The 20,361-nt window shown below is 36.5% G+C and overlaps 1 protein-coding gene across 4 annotated transcripts in view; it reads left to right on the forward strand.

The window, feature by feature from the left end:
- ERBB4 (erb-b2 receptor tyrosine kinase 4) overlaps positions 1-20,361 on the forward strand; it is a 1,252,881-nt gene that overhangs the window by 393,812 nt on the left and 838,708 nt on the right. The gene's annotated exons all lie outside the window — the stretch shown is intronic.

Consider the following 20,361-nt stretch of genomic DNA (forward strand, 5'->3'; position numbering starts at 1 on the left):
CATGCACTACATTAAATTCTCTAGAATAAGTCCAGTTGAAAGTTTTTCTGTTTTCCCTCTTCTGTTGCATTAATGACATTTGATTTGCTTGCATACCCAGTTTTTCCTACTGGATTCTAAGCCCCTCAAGAATCTGAAATTATCAAATGTAAGTCTTTCTATCCCACAGCTCTTAGCATGGTGTCTTCCATTAGAAACTGTCTGCTAAAAGAATGAAAGCATGCATGCATGTCTAACATTACTCAGTGCATAAATAAGCATCATTGAGGAAGAGATGCCATCCAGGAGACAATGCTAATGAAAACAAATTGTCATTCATTTCATAAAATATATTGGATACAAAACTCATTTAAATCTCCAAAGAGGATAGTTTTCCTTTTACTTTCAAAATACTGAATACTAAAATTATTCCAGTGCCTTTCTCAGGATTTTGGGAATGCAGAAATGAAAGCTTTCATTCGTAAAAAAAGAAAACAGAAAAGCTGTTGCCACTTCTATATAGTTAAATTTGAAGTTCTGATTTTCACCAAGTTGTTCTGAGAGTATATATTTAAAATAAAAATGAGCATTCTTTATGAAAGTGTTTTGTAAATGTAAGGTACCAAACAAATAGAAAGTTATTGTATTCTTTTGGCAGAACAGTCAGCCAACCACATTTCTAGTTTGAGCTGCTCTCATATAGTTCCATAGTGATAAGAAGAATGTCTTCAAGGAACATCAGCCTGTTACCATCCCTTATAACACAGAGCTTAATAGCAAGGAGTGATCAGGGCTGATCTGTAAGATGCCAAAGGGCAGAATCTATGTCTATTTTCCTTAAATGGTTAATTTACTGTCCAACAGAGTAAGTGCTCAGTCAATATTTGTTGAACCAAATTAAATTGTCAGAAATACAGAATAGAATTTGAAGCTAAGAATGTTAAGAATGATTCTTATCAGAAAAAACTTTCCAAAATTAAAATAAGAATTATGTAGCCCAGACAGGAAAGAATAGATTCATGTTAAAAATATATATCATTGTGAACAGTTCCTATTATACAAATTGAATTTATGGTTAAGGTAGAAATTATGAACAAAAGTTAGTTTAAAATGATTGAGGATTTAGTCGTCCATGTGTGTTATTTGGGATTGTATTTGACCTTAAGAAACAGAAAACCCAAGTACATAAATTTTAGGGCAAAATCAGTTTATGTTTTCCACTAACAAGCAAATACCCCCAGCTGTTGTGGGCATTTAGGGAGTGAAGTAGCAGATGGAAGATAATTTTTTTGTCTGCCTCTCTCTTCTGGCTTTCAAATGAACTTTGAAAATAAAAAAAATATATAAAAATAAGCAAAAGATGTGCTCTGCAGAAGATTTGCGGTTGCTCATGTATAATATAAAAATTATTTTGAATGTTTCTATTCTGTCATTTGTAAGTTCAGTGATTTCCTCAAGTGTGATTAGAACATGGTTGCTGGTACAGCATTTAGCCTAATTGTTAAGACACCTGCATCCAACATTTGCATGACTGGACCCATGGCTGGGTTACATACCCAGCTGTGGCTCCTGACTCCAACTTCCTGCCTGTGCAGACCCTGGCAGGCAGTGGTGATGACTCAAGTAATTGGATTTCTGTATCCATGTGGAGACCAGGATTGACTTCTCAGCTTCTAGATCAAGCTGCAGCCCACACTGGCCATTGCAGGCATGTAATGAAGGGATAAACTGGGAGTACTTCTTTCTCTCTCTCTCTCAAGTAAATACACTCCATTTTATCCTTAAATAGTGACTGTTGTTCATTAAATATGATATCCATATTTAGAGTAAGAAAATGCAAGTAGTAAAAAAGGCATTTATGCCAGTCAGTTTTGTGATATTTTATCAGGAAAAGGGAAAAGGAGGGAAAACCTTTATCAGGTGCTATGATGATCACACAGATTTTCCTATGTCATTGGCCAAAGTAATTTCATTGTCCTGATTTGTTGAGACCAATTACTATTTGGCCATTGGGGCAAATGATTTACTCTTCTTACAAAATAGGTTTTGGTTATTTATTTATTTATTTTTGTATCTGCACTGCTAGAATACTGGTTCGTGAGTGAAATAAATGTGCACCTCTGATGCAGAATTACATGGGGTACTAAAAAAATCTCAATAGTAAAGACAAGTAATATCCTAAAGCAAATTTTTTAAATTGATTTGAAACTATCCATGTTGTACAAAATATCAAAATTTTGAAAAGATAAGTTACTACTTTCTAATTACTTAACTCATTGACCTTGTTTTGCCTTAATACAAGCTGATTATCTGATAAAATGAAGTTTCATTATTAGGTACATAGTAGAGGAATTTGAAAGAAATGAAGGAACGTGGCAGGAGGGATGATATAGAGGAAGAAATGATCAATATTTGCCTCATGTGTGACTAACTTAAGTTAATAAAGTATGGTATGATATTTATTTTTGCTATGCTTTCCTTGAAGTTCTTGTCCATTGAAATGTGAAAAAAAAGCTCTTAAAATTAAGTTTATCCATAGGACAAGTAGTTTTTATACAGTAGATTGATTGAGTTATTCAAATAATACATGAGCTAGCATTGTGGCTTAGCAGATTTAACTGACCGTTGTGATGCCAGCACACCATATCAGAACACTGGTTCTATTCCCAGTTGATCTGCTTCTGATTCAGCTCCCTGCTAATGTGCCTAGGAAACCAGTGGAAGATGTCTCAAGTATCAGGGCCCTTGTTGCTCGTGTGGGAGATAAGAATGGATTTCTGGTTCCTGGCTTTGACCTGGCCCAGTTTTGAGTGTTGTAGCCATCTGGGGAGTGAACCAGCAGGTGAAGGGTGTCTCATTTTACCCTTTTCCTCTCAATGCCTTCCCCTCTCCCTCTCTGTGTGTCTTTGCCTTTCCACTAAATAAATAAATATTTAAAAATTCAGATAGTGCATAATTATACCTTTATTAAGACACAAACACAATGTTTTTATTTTAATTATTCAAAAGGATCAAGCAGAAGTTCATTTTTAGTGAAAACTGGAGCTTCATAAATTTGGTCCTCCTCTAAAGAAATTGAAAGAGATTGATAATAGGCAGAAAACCATTTTATATTCATTCGTACAATTTTTCAAGATGATTTAAGAAAGAATTATCTATTTAAAACCAAAATGAGTAACTATAAGAGGGCTATCTGATGGATGGATGGAAATTTAAAAGCAGGAAGGAATTACATTATTTATTATTTACTTAGTTATTTTCCCTTAAAGGAAGAAAACCCCCTTTTCCAATAGTTACCCAAAAAGGCTAACAATATATCCAGTAAAATATTGAAAAATACAAACATAACTAAGATTTTCAGTGATATTAAATGTGTGGTTTTTTAAAAAGATTTATTTTATTTATTTGAAAGACAGAGTTACAGAGAGAGTTAGAGACAGAGAAAAAGGTCTTCCATCCTCTGGTTCACACCCCAGCACTTTAACCAACTACAGGCATCCCAAGCAATGGCTTACCATATTTACTTAACTTACTTTCAACCCAGTGCCCACCCTCACAAGAGCAGTTTTTAGCCTTGTAATGCTACAGTAAAAAATAAATGATAAATGTGTAAAGTTAGTTTAATAATATTCTTTAATTGAATATATCTAAAAATTTTAAAATAGAAGTTATTGATATTTTATAATTTTTCATAATACATCTTCAGAATCTGTCATATACTTTGCATTTGATAGCACATATCAATTGAAACTAACCATAAACCAAATTTGCATGTGGCTAGTCTGTTGTATCAGACGATGGAACTCTTTATGCATCAACATCTACCCTTGATATATCCTTAATGGTATCCTATTTAATTACAAAAATCATTCACTTTGTCATCTTTAAAAGGTCTTTTCTTAAAATCCAACATTAATAGTGAGGTGGGAATCCACATTCTGATTACAATGTCATAATATCATTTGTGTGACTGGCTTTTAATGGCAGAATTCACGTGACAAGACCGGTTGTGAAAGCAAGCTGCAGCTTCTTCATGTGCTACCTCAAATGATATTGGTCCTCATAAATCACTTAAAATTGTTGGTTACTCTGTGGGTTCTTTTCAGTTTATTGCAGACTGATTAACAAAATTTCATTACTTGTGTTAAGATTTTTTTAAAAAAATAAAAGTCTCTACCCATGTGTTACATCAAAAGTTGAGTTGCACAACTCTTAAGAACCTCAGCAAAAGGTACTGGACTTGTAGTAGTGACCAAATTCAGTTAAATTGATGGAAATCTATTTTATTTAGCTCCCTCCCTTTTGATAAAGAGTGCCTTCTTATCATTTGTCCTTTTTGATTGTTATATTGTATTTTAAAAATACTGGAAAAATAGTCATGAGGTAGTGAGGGAAATAAGAGGGAAAGGAAATTAATATGAAATATTCAAATATGGATAGCATTTAAGGCTACATTTGCTTGTCCACAAACTGATACTACATTTGATGGAGAAGAGGAAATAAAACTTAAACCATGCCATAAAATTGATTTTTGCTCTTTCTCTTAGATAAGATATTCCCTAGTTTTGAGATTCTAACAGAAGGAGATAAAAAGAATTATTGCCTAGTGTGCAAACTATTTACAGAGGAATGCTGATGTAAGGGAAAAGAGTTTCCATTCCCAAATGAAACAAAAGCAAAGTATTTTGAAATGGCCAAAGGAAGTAACCAAAGAGAGTTACTATTAAATTGTTTTGCCTGAATTTCAAAATAATTATTGCCTTAATTCATATGTTTAGAAGGCAAATCACATAGTTATAACCTTACCATTTCATTGTGAAACTTGTTAAACAGAGCAAATTGGAAAGAATATGTCAATCTAGATTTACCATAAGTATTTGATTATACTTTTATTACCACATGTCTATTATCATTTCCCTCTAACCATTATTCTGTTTGAGGTTTGAGGTATTTTTTATTTATTTATTTAATTTTTTTTTGGCATTAAGAAATGAACTGCAAGGGTAGGCATTTGTTCTACTGCTTATAATGCTGGTTAGTACTCTTGCATCCCACATCAGAGTACCTTGGTTTGATTCCTGGCTCTGCCTTCTGATTCTAGTTTCCTGTCAGTGGAGACACTGAAAGGCAGCAATGAGGGCTCAAGTAGTTGGGTTTCTGCTATGCCCATGAGAGACTGGATTGAGTTCCTAGTTCCTGGCTTCAGTTTTTGCCAAGCGCTGGCTGTTGTGGCATTAGGGAGTGAACTAGTTGATGGAAGCTCTCTCTATGTTCTATTTGTCTGTCTCTGCATCCTTTTAGTCTTCATTCATTTCAAATAAATACATAAAAAATAAAGTGAATTTCAGAAATCTGTACATTCTCTCCTAAATATATTAGCATATCTGCTGTTGGAGTTGAGTATTTGCTTGTAGTATTTTCCTTTGATATAAAGTTCATATAAAATGAATTATACATTGGCTGGCGCTGTGGCTCACTTGGCTAATCCTCCGCCTGTGGTGCTGGCACCCCGGGGTCTAGTCCCAGTTGGGGCACTGGGTTCTGTCCCGGTTGCTCCTCTTCCAGTCCAGTTCTCTGCTGTGGCCCAGGAAGGCAGTGGAGGATGGCCCAAGTGCTTGGGCCCTGCACCCGCATGGGAGACCAGGAGGAAACACCTGGCTCCTGGCTTCAGATTGGCGCAGCGTGCTGGCTGTGGTGGCCATTTTGAGGGTGAACCAATGGAAAGGAAGACCTTTCTCTCTGTCTCTCTCTCTCACTGTCTAACTCTGCCTGTCAAAAAAAACACAATGATTTGTACAAATATTAGGTGTGCATTCACTATGTCTTATCAAATACATGCAATCGTGTTATGCAAAACCCTATCAAGGTACAGATGTTACCATTAACTTAAAACGTGGCCTCATGCCCTCCTCAGTGTATCATCCTGTATGCTGACGTAAACACTATTCTGATTTCTTCCTATCACAGATTAATTTTACCTGTTATGGCATTACATTTGAGTTAAAATCATACAATATTTACTTTTGTGTAAAGATTTTTACAAGATAAAGTTTTGTGGTTAATGAGTATTGCTGCATGTATGGTAATTTGCTCCTTTTAAATCTTCAGTATTAATCTATTGATAGACACTGAAATTGTTATTTATAAAGCTGCTCTGAAAATTCCTGTGTGCAAATCTCTCTCTCAATCACTATTTTTTTAACATAGGTTTTCATGTCCATGTCTAGCTGCCTAGAATTGTAGGACTATAGAATAGATGTAATATTATGAAAAAATGAAGGTGGATATAATATATTATATTCTTTATTTTTTTAAAGATTCAATTATTTGAAAGTCAGAGTCACACACACACACACACGCACACACACAGAGGGAGAGAGAGCAAGAAAGAGAAGGCGAGAGTGCTTCCTTCTGCTGGTTTACTCCTCAGATGATTGCAAGGGCCCAGAACTAGGTCAGCCCAAGGCCAGGAGCCAGGAGCTTGTTCAGGTCTCCCATACAGGTGGCAGAGCCCCGGCACTTGGTCCATCTTCTGTTGCTGTTCCCAGGCCATTTAGTGGGGTGCTGGATTAAAGCAAATGGGACACAAACCTGTATCCATATGGGATGTCAGCATCGCAGTCAGCAGCTTTACCTGCTACACCACAATGCTGGCCCCAACACTTCAATTTCTCTAACACCCAAGAGATTTCTTAGCCTGTAAATTCACTAATACTTGGTATTGTTATTTATAAAATGATGAAAAATGGGAGCAAAGTCTAATGAAGGCTTTATAGGTCATTCGTCAACCACTTCAGGAAATATGCCCAGTTCATGGGAGATTATTTTTATTGTATGTCATGCCAAATTTATAAGGTTTAGTGGTAGCTGGACTTTTTTTTAATTCCTAAAATATTTATATAGCCATATAATTTAAGAGTCTAGTGCTCCTGTGTCAGACAATTACTAATAAGAATTTTCCTTATCTTTTTGATCAAAATTTACTTTAAATAAGATTTTTCCTTCTTATCTAAAAAAGCCATTGATAAAAAGGATTATGAAGGTGAGCTTCCAAAAACTATAGATTTTTATCAACGTGAATCCTTAGAAGTAGAAATACTCAATTTAAGACAAACTTTTTTTTTTTTTTTGGACAGGCAGAGTTAGACATTGAGAGAGAGAGACATAGAGAAAATTCTTCCTTTTTCCTTTGGTTCACACCCAAAGTGGCTGCTAAGGCCAGCCGCCCCACACACTGCACCAATCCGAAGCCAGGAGCCAGGTGCTTCTCCTGGTCTCCCATGCAGGTGCAGGGCCCAAGCACTTGGGCCATCCTCCACTGCCTTCCCAGGCCACAGCAGAGAGCTGGCCTAGAAGAGGAGCAACCGGGACAGAATCTGGCACCCCAACTTGGACTAGAACCCTGGGGTGCTGGCGCCGCAGGCAGAGGATTAGCCTAGTGAACTGCAGCGCCGGCCAAGACAAACTTCTAATATGAGTACAACACTTTAGTGTTTGGCATTAAAACTCTAATGCTTTATTATGTTTCTTTTTAAGCCATTAATATCTGTATGAAGCTGTGAGAGAACAGCAGGCATTATGCAGATGGAGGAATTACCCAGACGATATTTCACAAGGTGGCTACCTCTGTCTAGAAGTAAAGATAATTGAAAATTTAGGCAGATGGGTATAGTAATAATTTCTCATAAAATTAATTAGGTTAATATGAAGACTCTTTATGGGGAGGTATGAATGAGGGAAATTACATAAAAACTGTTCATTTATACTTGCAGAATATTAAATATGAAGATAGATGACTAGAGAATATGTAGATACATTTCAATGTCATTTTTTAAAGGTTTTACTCATCCAATCATTTGCCTGAAAGGCTGAGAGAGAGAGAGAGAGAAAGAGAGATTTCAAATCTACTGCTTCACCTCTCAGATGCTTACAGCAGTTGGGGTTGGGCCAGGCTGAAGCTAGGAGTCTAGAACTCCGCCCATATTTCCCACGTGGGTGGCACAAACCCAAATAATTGAGCCATCACAGATGCCTCCCAAATTGTGCATTGACAGGAAGCTAGAAAGAGATGAGTCAGCATTTGAACCTAGGCACTCTGATACTGGATATAGGTGTCTCAAAAGATGGCCTAGGGTTGCACAAATTTCCATCAGTAATGTGATCATAATTGTTAGCAGATAATGATGAAAGACTTTCTGAGCTATTGTTATTTTGGTTCTATTTTAAGTTGCCTTCAATTTTTTAGTATAGCAGTACAAGCTTCTTGATAGGACATTTATGAATATGGGATATTAAAAATACCATTTTCAGCAACATATTGTTTTTATTCTGTCTATTTTCATTTCCCTCTTGGCATTGTTAGCATCTGCAGTGTTTGTTTGGAATTTTGTTACTGGTATTTTTAGTATGTATTTTCTAATATACATGCAATAATGATTGCTTTTGAATCAAGTGTGTCTTCATTCTAATCTACTAGGGCTACATTTGTACTGATCGTTGATAAAGGTCATGGTATCAAATAAGGAGAGTTCATCAGATGTCAGACGGCCTTAGTCCTCAGTAAGAAATTATTTAGAGAATTCATGAAGAGCTTCTCCAATTTGCTGAGAAAGAAAAGCCCTTAGGCCTAGACCCAAAGATTTCCAGTAGAGTTTATCATTTTATCATGAGATGCACATCTCTCTTCCCTTAAGAGGAAATATAGAATGCAAAATTTTAACCACGTCATGGTTAAAATCCAATCAAACTATGGAAGAAGAAACCACATACACAAAGAAAAATTATTTTTATTCATCATTTGCATACGTGTATTAATAGTTTGTATATGATAAATATTGATTATGAAGAAGGCTTTTTTAAAAGGTGTATTTATTCATTTATTTTAAAGTCAAAGTTAGACACAGAGAGAAGGAGAGGCAGAGGGAGAGAGACATAGAGGTCTTCTATCCACTGGTTCACTCCTCAGTTGGCCACAGTAGCAGGAGCTGTGCCGATCCGAAGCCAGCAGCTTCCTCCAGGGGCCCAAGGACTTGGAACATTTTCTACTGCTTTCCCAGGCCATAGGAGAATAGCTGTATTGGAAGTGGAGCAGCTGGGACTCGAACCTGTGCCCATATGGGATGCCAGCACAGAGGGTGGCAGCTTTACCCACTATGCCACAGCACTGACCCCTAAAAAAGGTTTGATTTGGCTAGGAAGGAGTCATGTGAATAGAGAATTAACTATCTACTAAGAAATGTAAATGGCAGAAAGGACGATTTTGAGCCATTTGATTATCAATTTATCTTTATTTTTAACAGGAGTTTGCATCTCCATGTGCCTCAGTGGTGGCTTCTCTGAGTTTACAGCTGCTTCCCAAGCTCCTGCAGTCATAGGGGTGGGTCTGAAGCTCCTTGTGGCAGTCATGACTGTGCATTGGTGACTGATCTGTGTTAGTGGGCTCAGTGTATATAGTTATCTACTCTGCTGATGAAAGAATGATGCAAAAATCAAGATTAAGGAGGCAACTGGAGAAAAGGATGACTGATGTAAACAGGAACAATGGCATAGTATAAAGTCAGCGCATTTGAGTTCACCATGGATAATTCTTTGAGGAGCCTATAGTAACGAAAAGAATCTGAGTTAAGCCTTTTTTTTTTTTTTTTTTTTTTTTTTTGTTAATTTTATTTGAAAGTCAGAGTTAAACAAAGAGAGGAGAGGCAGAGAGAGAGAGAGGTCTTCCATCCGATGGTTCACGCCCCAACTGGCCACAATGCTCAGAGCTGACGCCAGAAGCCAGAAGCTTCTTCTGGGTCTCCCACGTGGGTGCAGGGGCCCAAGGGCTTGGGCCATCTTCTACTGCTTTCGCAGGCCACAGCAGAGAGCTGGATCAGAAATGGAGCAGCTGGGACTTGAACCAGCACCCATAAGGGATGCCGGAGCTTCAGGCCAGAGTGTTAAACTGCTGCACCACAGCACCAGCCCCTGAGTTAAGGCTTTGAACATAAAATAATCCTAAAAATGATGCCAGCTTGTCAATTTGATAGAGTAATTAAGAATAATATATTAACCATTCATCATGTTTTAATGTAAGTTTGGCTCGGAATATATATGATCCTTGAATATGAATGTACAGAAATTTTAGAGTTATTTCAGCAATTACTGGATGGAAAATAGTGCTAGTAAAATGATTTTATTTTTTAAGGATTTATTTTTATTTATTGAAAGGCAGAGTTGCAGAGAGAGGTAAAGAGAGAGAGAGAGGTCTCCCATGTGAGTGTAGAGGCCCAAGCACTTGGACCATCCTCCACTGCTTTCCCAGGAGCATTAGCAGGGGTCTGGATCAGAAGTGGAGCAGCTGGAACTTGAACCAGCACCTATGTTTGATTTCAGCACTGCAGGCTGCGGCCTTAACATGCTGCGCCAAAGTGCCAACCCCAGTAAAATTATTTTAATTTGTCTACTTGTCTAAACTGGTTGCATTGCCGTCTTCAAATGATACGATTTTTTCTTTAATCATGCAGACTTTCATTAATGCACCAGTGAGGATGATAGAAAACAATTCATTTATATAATTGCAACTAGCCTGTCATACACAACTGGGGAAAGCAAATCCCACAGCATGGAGTCCACATTATGCAAGTCATCTTGGCATTTAAATGAGTTCCTTTTCATTGAAAATATATTAACTGTAATCCTTTTAAGTGTGTAAGTAATACATGTGTAGATCTACATTGTAAAAATGAAATCTGTTTTCTAACTTCAATAATTTTAGTTAAGAAGTAAATCTATACTAAGAATTAGTTTGCCACCGTTTTGGACACTGGGAAAAATATTAGCATCAAGAATAAGAAAAATAATTTTGTCACAAAATTTTATGTCATGTGTAGGATTTTGGTTTGTGTTAGTTATCTGTTTCTACATGAAAAATCACACCAAATATTAGCACCTTTTGACAGCAAAGATTTTCTTTATCATAGGTTCTGTGGGTCAGGATCTAGGAATCCAAAATGACTTAGGAAAATCATTTGAGAATGACTTTTTGTCTTTGCAGATGTGTAACCAAGATGTCAACTCTGGTAGTGGTTAAATCAAGGCTTGGTTAAGGCTGAAGAATGCACTTCCAAACTCATTCGTTGTTGATAGGCATTGGTTTACTGATGGCTGTTGACTGGAGACCTGTTTTTCTCATAGTTTGGACATTTCTTTAGGCTCTTTTTGTGATTTCATGAACTGGCAGCAATTTTCACGAAACTTAGTTAACTGAAAGGGTGAGTGAAGAGTGAGCCTGTAGCAGTATTAGCCTGTTGCCTTGACTTTTTGTGGTAGTCACAAAAGCGACCTATCATTGCTTCTACTATGTTGTATTCTTTAGAAGTAAATCACTAAACCCAGCTCACATCAAATGGAAGAGAGTTGAACTATACCTCTTAAAGTGAAAAGTATCAAAGAATTTGTGAATATTTTCCTTGAATCACCACATGGGCTAGGAATTTTAAAGATAGACATGTTTTTTCCCCCTTTTCAAAAGCAAGAAACTGAAGGCTCAGTGAAGTTAAATGACTCCTGCAAGTATACATGCACACTTGAGGTAGAGACTGCCTCCTGACTACCTGTTGACAGAACATGTATGTTTGTATGTACATGTCTGCAAAGAGATCTCATTTATCCAATAGTTTTCAAAGAATAAATAGCAAAGTTTCTGGAAAGTGGCACTCTTTTATGGCAAAATTGGTTCTAAACAAATTAGATGGAAAACTTGCCAAGATGCATGCCTCTACCTGCTTCCTCAAAAATACTTTACTGAGCTCAGTTCAACAATCCATTCATCATGCAGAATCATCACTAGGAATTTCATTTAGATTATTATCAGATCAAAGGGTGCAGCTGTCTTGATCTGTTGTTTTGCCCTACATTAACAGTCCTATTCTGCTCTTTGTTGGATAATGTTTTATCTGCTATGTATCTTGCTGCATCTTTCATTCTTAGCCTTTTGATGATCATGTGTTGCCATTATATGATTGCTAAGCAAGTCCTTCTCTCATTCATATTAACATGTCCTTTTTGAGCCTGGGCTGCATTGTGTACTTCGGCTAGCTAAGGCATACAGAAGGATAATTAGACATCATCTGTTTCTTCAGGGAACCCATTGTCTGTCTTATTGGGTATAGGAGTGGCCCAGAGATACAATATTACTTGATACACTCATTAATAAAACAATACTAACTTTTTTTTTTTTTTTTTTTTTTTGACAGGCAGAGTGGACAGTGAAGAGAGACAGACAGAGAGAAAGGTCTTCCTTTGCCGTTGGTTCACCCTCCAATGGCCGCCGCGGCCGGTGCACCGCGCTGATCCGATGGCAGGAGCCAGGAGCCAGGTGCTTTTTCCTGGTCTCCCATGGGGTGCAGGGCCCAAGCACCTGGGCCATCCTCCACTGCACTCCCGGGCCACAGCAGAGGGCTGGCCTGGAAGAGGGGCAACCGGGACAGAATCCGGCACCCCGACCGGGACTAGAACCCGGTGTGCCGGCGCCGCTAGGCGGAGGATTAGCCTAGTGAGCCGCGGCGCCGGCCAAAACAATACTAACTATAATGAAACTCCCTTTCTGAAGGAGTCAAAGTAGACTCTCCAGAGCAGTAAATACCAGATATGGGACTTGAGAGATGAATATGCTAGCCTGTTATGGCAGAGAAGAAGGGGAAAGGAATTCTCGACAAAGGAAACAATATGTACATTTCACAATGGCATTATAAGGATAATTTTGTTTTCAAGTATTTACGGTTGTTTAATATGGTGGTACTTTGTGTGCATTTGGAAATGATGGGGCCAAGAGATTGGGGTTTCAAAAGTTAAGGCTACTGAAGTAGGTAGGAACTATTTCTAGACTTATAAACTGAAAAGATTCAGGGTGTAGTCTCTGGAATCAGTTGTTTTCATCTCTGCCGTTGGTTAACTATGCAACTCTGGGAAAACTGCTTCATTTTGGATTTCTTGTCTTTAAGATGGGGCTAGTATTAGTGTCTGCTTCTGGCTTTGTTGAGAGGATTCGCAGATAAATGCTAAGCAGTTAGCATAGTGACTGCTCTTAATAAATATTCACTCTATATTAGTTATCACCATTATTATTCTTTCTTTTTTTTTCTAGTTTTTTTTTTTTTTTTTTTGACAGGCAGAGTGGACAGTGAGAGAGAGAGACAGAGAGACAGGTCTTCCTTTGCCGTTGGTTCACCTTCCAGTGGCCGCCACGGCCAGCATGCTGCCACCGGCGCACCGTGCTGATCCAAAGGCAGGAGCCAGGTGCTTCTCCTGGTCTCCCATGTGGGTGCAGAGCCCAAAGACTTGGGCCATCCTCCACTGCACTCCCTGGCCACAGCAGAGAGCTGGCCTGGAAGAGGGGCAACCAGGACAGAATCTGGCGCCCCGACCGGGACTAGAACCCGGTGTGCCAGCGCAGCAGGTGGAGGATTAGCCTCTTGAGTTGCAGTGCTGGCCTATTATTCTTTCTAACGACTATATGAGGATACTTTAGGAAGTTTGTGGAACAATGAAATTAAAAGATTAGTTTATTTTGGGGTAAAAATGCTGAAGTGCATGCATTTTTTCATAATAAACATTTTCCAACAGTTTTATGAAGACCCATGTATGTATGGATTTCAACATTTGTTTTGCACTAAAATAAACATACCTTTTAATTCCATTTTTCATAAATTTTTTGAAGTCTCCTCATACTGTCTGTTCTATAGTTTGTAGATGCAACAGGATGATACATTCAGATTTCTGTACTCGGTTCACTTTTATCAGTATTACGAGTGTTAAGAGTAGGTTTCTTTTCCCCTATGTTCTTTTTACCTCCAGTGTAAGCAACTATTAGTACAGCGACTTAGGTAGAACTTCAGCTAAAAAAGACAATAGTGGATTACTCATTAAATAACTATTTTCTGAGTCTTTAATTTGTGCAGCTGCAAAATAATGTTACTACAGACATGGATTTTTCTCTGATTAATGGATGTTACCAACTGAATGTTGGTCATTCTGAGAAAGAAGACCTGGAAGATGATAGGGAGGTTATCTGCACTAAGGCGTTCACTGTAATCATGAGACCACTGACATGAGCTCCGAAAAAGGCTTAAGAGAAACAGTGGCATGTGAAGGATGCCTTTGTTAATTATTTTAAAATTATATGTGGAACATTTGCACTTTTAATGGGAGAAAATGCATTCTTATTGTGTGAAACATCTTCCTCGCATCTAAATAAACTTAGATTCAAGCTTCTTATTCATAACTTAATAAAACATAGTTTGTGTAACAGAAATTTTAGATGTCAGATACAGAGTGAATTTTCTTATGAATTTCAATAAAAAGACACTTTTTCTCTTTGATCAGTAATTTGACCAAAGTTTACAATATTGAAAAATGATTTTTCTATGTGTATATATAAAATGTTTTATAAAGGCACTATCAGGTTTAATCACTGATCAAATACCATAACTATGATGAATTGACACTAATCCTGCTTGTTAATTCAGCTAATTCAACAATAAACAAGCAAGTACAGTTTGACATAATGAATGCAATAAAAGGACTAAGTACTGAATACTAGGCAAGCACTTAGAAAGGACATTTCACTCAGCCAAGAGGGGCCATAGATAGCTTCCCATAAGAGATGACAGATGAAGTTAGCCATGCAAAGAGAACATTCTAGTCAAAGGGCAAACATGTGCCACGGGCCGGAACTGCCTGGAAAAAAACTCACTGTATGTGAAGTCTGTGGGGACGAGAAGGCAGGGATATGGCTGGAAATGTAAGCTTGAGGCCAGATCATGAATTGCTGATAAGCCATTTTCAGAAGTATGGCATGCAGTGTAGGAGTGGTGGGATTCCATAAATGTGCTTTTACAGGGGAGTGACATCCAGACTTAAATTTTAAAAATGTTAGTCTGATGAACATATGTAGAAAAGTATTGAGAAGAGCAGGAATAAAGACAAGAAGGCCAGTTAGGAGTCTGTGCCTATAATTCTATTTAAAATAATGATGCTCTGAACTAACCTTGTAGCAATGGGCATGTGGGAAGTGGCTGGCATTCAAGGATATTAGAGGGATAAAAGCAGTATGACTTAGTGACGCATACGATGAAGGATGGGAAGGAGAACTGTGCGTCTCTATCTTGGGCAACTGGTTGTAGTAATCTAAGGAATTAGAAGACAGGTCTGGAGGTGAAACTATGATGAAATGCAGAAACTTATATTTGCTTATTTTTTTTTTACCAAAGAAGACAATGAAAAATACACAAATGCTATTTTCACAAGCAGATAAGCTGAACAATCAACATTGATTTTTCTTTGGTCTCATGTTGAAAATATTATTCTGTAGTTTGAAATATTTGAATATTGAATACAATTATAGGCTTGGCTGGGCATGTGTGCTTTCCTACCTCGTGCTGACAGTTTTTGAAGTCTGTGCTGACTGAGACAATTTGGAGGGATGGACTGCATTATTTTCCTATCCACCACTTCTATTTATACAGAAATTACTCTTGACTGTAGTGACACTAATCATGGCAGAACTGATCAAGTTCAGCTCCCCTGCTGGTGAACTTGACCAATAAGCCACTTGTGACTGACAGGTGTTCCTGTTCTGGCTTCCCAGCCTCCCCCCCTCTGAGACACATTGGAATTTTATATGCTCCTTTACACTCCCACATCCATGTCCGTTCAGAGGAAATGCCAGGGAACATTTGTTTTATTCAGAGGCGTACCTTCCATTTAGCTCTCTCTACCAATTTCTTCTCCCTTTTCTAAATACAAGCACCAGGAGAGCTAGGACAGGATTTTTTGATTTGTGTTTTTTGGACCCTTAATATAACCTGGGGAAGCCCGTGGATTCTATTCAGAGACATTTTTAAGGATATTACCTAAATGCATAGAATTTATAAGGAAAACCAACTATACTGAGACATGTTTATCAAAATATTCTTTATAAGTATTTTATATAGTATATGTGTGTTTACTTATAACTCATTCTATTAAAAGCCCTCGCAGGGAGTTTAAAAACTAACACAGTTTCAAAGTAGTGAACAATATATTTTATGAAATCCTCCAACAACTGTAATCTATTAGGAAGTATCTCTGACTTCTCTTTGTGACAGTTTCATAGGTACTCTACAACTACTGTGATTGTTGACTACATTCTTTATTAAGGATGCTAAATTTCAGTTAGAGTTAGTGAAAATGAAAGGGTGCTCCTTTCTGATCCCAAGTTAATGGATGCCTGAATTCTGGGGCCCCCAGCTGAAGAATTTCTTGTGTAGAACCATGCTTCTTGAATTTGAATGTGCTTGAGAATTATCTATAGATTTTGTTAAAATGTAGGTTTATGGGTACCTCTCAGGAGGTGCTTAGAAGCTTGGTGTAGGACTCAAGAATATGTGTTTTAAACATCTATCTAATTTTAGCCCTGCAAATCACATTCCAGAATCATCCTTTGAGAAATAGAAGGTTAGGATACAAACCAAGATTTTTAAAGATATCAGGGTGGTATATAGCTATTGATAGGTCACTACTATTGTGTCAACATTTAAACTCTTGTATCTTTTTTGTAATAATAAATCATCTATACTTTTATAGAAATTATGACATATAGAAATTAGAAACCATTTAAAATGTGTATAGAACATATTTATAGAGCAATTATAGAAGTGATAGTAATGCATTATCATTAGTATTTTTTAATATTAGCATTCTTCTCTGAGATACAGTTTTTTAAAGATAAGCTGTAAGATATTGGACAAAATATCACTAAAGCATAGCAAAGGGTAATAGTCATAAATGCAATGCAGTGTAGTCCTATGACATTGAAATCATTTCAGTAATTTTACAGTACATTTGAATTGCAGCACCATTCATCCGCTGAGTTTCCATTAACTTTGCTTAAAATCTCTCTGTCCACAAAGAAGCACAAGTGTCAAGTTTCTCCTTCATGCTTGGAGACCTGGCTTGAATCACAATGCTGCAGAAGATAATTGTTATTAATTAAAGCATTCCTATCAGGCTGTGTTTTGTTTTAATGCATATTGAACATGTTCATAACCTCTGCTGTCTCCATTATTGGAAAAGAAAAATACGAGAGTGCAGTTCTTTGACTCTCCCCAGCTCTCCCGGGATTTCCCTGGTGTCATTGAACAGCCTTTTTGATTGGCTGATACCTTTTAAAAAAGAAGTGGGGCCACAATATTATAACACGTTGCAGAGCAGGCTCATTATTGTCAAATTAGATTCACTGACCTTCACTGCCATTTACCAGGAAGAGACAGGCAGCATATCAAGGACAGTTTGCAGTGAGTAAATCCACACTAAGTGCCACTCAACAGTAACCAGCCCAGACATACCTTTGTGCTATTTTAACATGTTGGCTTTTTAACTCCCAGCATGTTAAATACTGCGATACATAGGTTTAAGTGAATGATGTGTAAAGAAATCTATCCACAGATGATTTCATTTTTGAAATGTTTTATTCTAAGAGACACCGCCACAACATACATATGATCACAAACTCAGCACTGATAGATAAAAATCATAACTTGCTTAATTTTTAGAGGTCAGTGATTTCCTTAAACAATAAAAATAAGGCTGGCATGAGCAAAGTTTGTAGTTTAGCTTCTATATATATATATATATATATATATATATATATATCCGATAAGCCATATAAAGGATTGTCTCTCAGTTTTCAAGTTTCTGCTTTTTTAACTCAGTGTTAAGACACAAAAGAGTACCCTGGAGGAAATTTATTCACCTACCCATTGTCTTAGTACAATTTGTATTGTTGATACAGAATACAGCAGACTGGGTAATTTATACAGAAAATACATTTATTTTCTACAATTCTGGAGGTAGGAAAATGCAAAGTTAAAGGGCTCATATCTGATGAAGACCTTCTTACTTTGTCATACCATGGTGAAGTGCATAAGGGCAAGAGAAGGGGAAAGAGGGAGAGGAAGAACTCACTGATTCTTTTTATCAGTAATCCATCACCATGATAATGGCACTAATCCTTTTATGAGGTCTTAAAGGTCTTCTGTTTCAACACCATTGTATTGGAGTTTAAGAAAACATTGAGCAAACTGTGCGAAAATAAAACCTTCAAACCATAGCACCCATCAATATTTTTCTGAGTCTTGTAAATAAAATTTAACAAAAACTGTTAAAAATATATCCTAAAAGTGTACTTTGGCCCTAAAATTGAGGATAGAGTTTATACTAGTTACTATGCTGGATGTTTAAAGGAAAAGTTCAGTGATAAATCTTGAATATTAAGCAACCATGTTTTTTTCTAACAAATTACATTTTTAATTAGGAAAATTGTTTTTAAATTAAGGTACAATGTACCTTCAGAAAACTGTGTATCATAGTATGATGATTTGGTTATCACAAGTAAATACACTCACATAAACTTAACCCAAAACAAGAAATTGAATATTATGAACATACAAGGAGCCATCCCATATTATCACACAATTATTACTCTTTCTCTCATCCCAAAAGATAATCATTATCTGTAGGCATCAGTTTTTAAAAATTGTTATTTATATAAAGTGAACACATTTCATCTATTTCATATATACAGATTTAAGAGCATAATGATACTTTCCACTCTATGCTCCATCCCACCAATGCTCCCATTCTCCCTCCTCATTCCTTTCTTATTTTTTTATTTTAATTTTTGCAATGACATACTTTCTGTATATTTTATAATCACAAGATTAACCTACCACCAAGTAAAGAATTTAGTAACTAGTAAGTAAAAAAACCATTGTTCCTCAAGAGCTATAAACTTATCAAATCACAAAACATCAATTTTGATCATATACATTATATTTTTTGTACTCTGTATATTAGTTACTACAAATTAGGGAAACCATGATATTTATATTTTTGGGAATAACATATTTCACTAAGCATAGTGGTTTTCAGTTGCTTCCATTTTGCTGCCAAAAATGGGATTTTATTTTTTTTACAGATGAGTAGTATTCTATAGTGCATTTATACCACATTTCTTCATTCAGTTATCAGTTGATAGACATCTAGGTAAATTGCATATCTTAGCTATACTGAATTGAGCTGTGATAAACATGTGGGTACAGATAACTCTTTCATATGCTGATTCCTTTTCATTTTGGTATTTGGGATTGCTGGGTCATATGGTAGATCTGTTTTTGGATTTCTGAAGAAATTCCATACTGTCTTCCGTATTGGTTTTATTAGTTTACATTCCCACCAGCAGTGTATTAGGGTGTGTTTTTCCCTACATCTTCACCAGCATTTATTGTCTTTTGACTTCTGTAAGATAGCCATTTTAACTGGGATGAGATAAAAACCTCATTTTATTTACATTTCCCTGGTGGCTAGTGTCCTGAGCATTTTTTCATGTGTTTGTTGGCCATTTGAATTTCATCCTTTAAAAATGTCTGTTCATGCCCTTTGCCAGTTTCTTAACTGGATTTTTTTGATTGTTGAGTTTCTTGAGCTCTTTATAGATTCTGGATATTAAACTTTATCAGTTGCATGGTTTGAAGATATTTTGCAAATATTGTTAATTACCTCTTCACTTTGTTGAATGTTTTCTTTGCAGTGCAGAAGTTTCTTAGATTGATGTAATCTCATTTGTCAATTTTGGCTTTTTTCCTCTGCTTCTGGGGTATTTTCCAAGAATTCTTTGCCTTTGTTTTTCTCTAGCAATTTTATGGTATCAGATCATAGGTTTAAGTACTTGATTCATTGTGAGTTGATTTTTTGTATAAGGTGTAAGGTAAGGGTCTTGTTTCAAACTTCTGTGTGCATAGGTCCAGTTTTCCCAGAACCATTTGTTGAAGAGACTGTCTTTTCTCCAGAGATTGATTTTAGCTTCTTTGTCAAAGATTAATTGGTTCTAAATGTGTGCTTTAATAGCTGGAGTTACAGTTATTTTTATTTAGTCTATATGTCTATTTTTGTGCCAGTAACAGGCTATTTTTTTTCTTTGTAACTGCCCTGTAATATGTCTTGAAATCTGGTATTGTGATGCTTCAAGCTTTATTTTTCGTGTTTAAGGTTGTTTTAGCTATTGGGAGTCTTTTGTATTTTATGAATTTTAGCATCATCTTTTCCTAGATCTAAGAAGCATATCATTGGTATTTTGATTGGAATCACATTGAATCTGTAGATTGCTTTCTGTAGTATGGACATTTTGATTATGTTAATTATTTCAATCCATGAACATGGAAGCTTCACATTTTTTGCATGTGTTTTCTTTTTTGTTCTTTAATGTTTTATTATTTTCATTGTAGAGATCCTTCATGTCATTGATTAAATTAAGGAGGGAGTCAAATTGTCCATGTTTGAAGATGACATTATCCTATATATAGGGAA

The sequence above is a fragment of the Oryctolagus cuniculus genome, chromosome 3 (genome assembly GCF_051225735.1).
Source record: "Oryctolagus cuniculus isolate XC-2025 breed Fujian yellow rabbit chromosome 3, ASM5122573v1, whole genome shotgun sequence".
Taxonomy (NCBI): Eukaryota; Metazoa; Chordata; class Mammalia; order Lagomorpha; family Leporidae; genus Oryctolagus; species Oryctolagus cuniculus.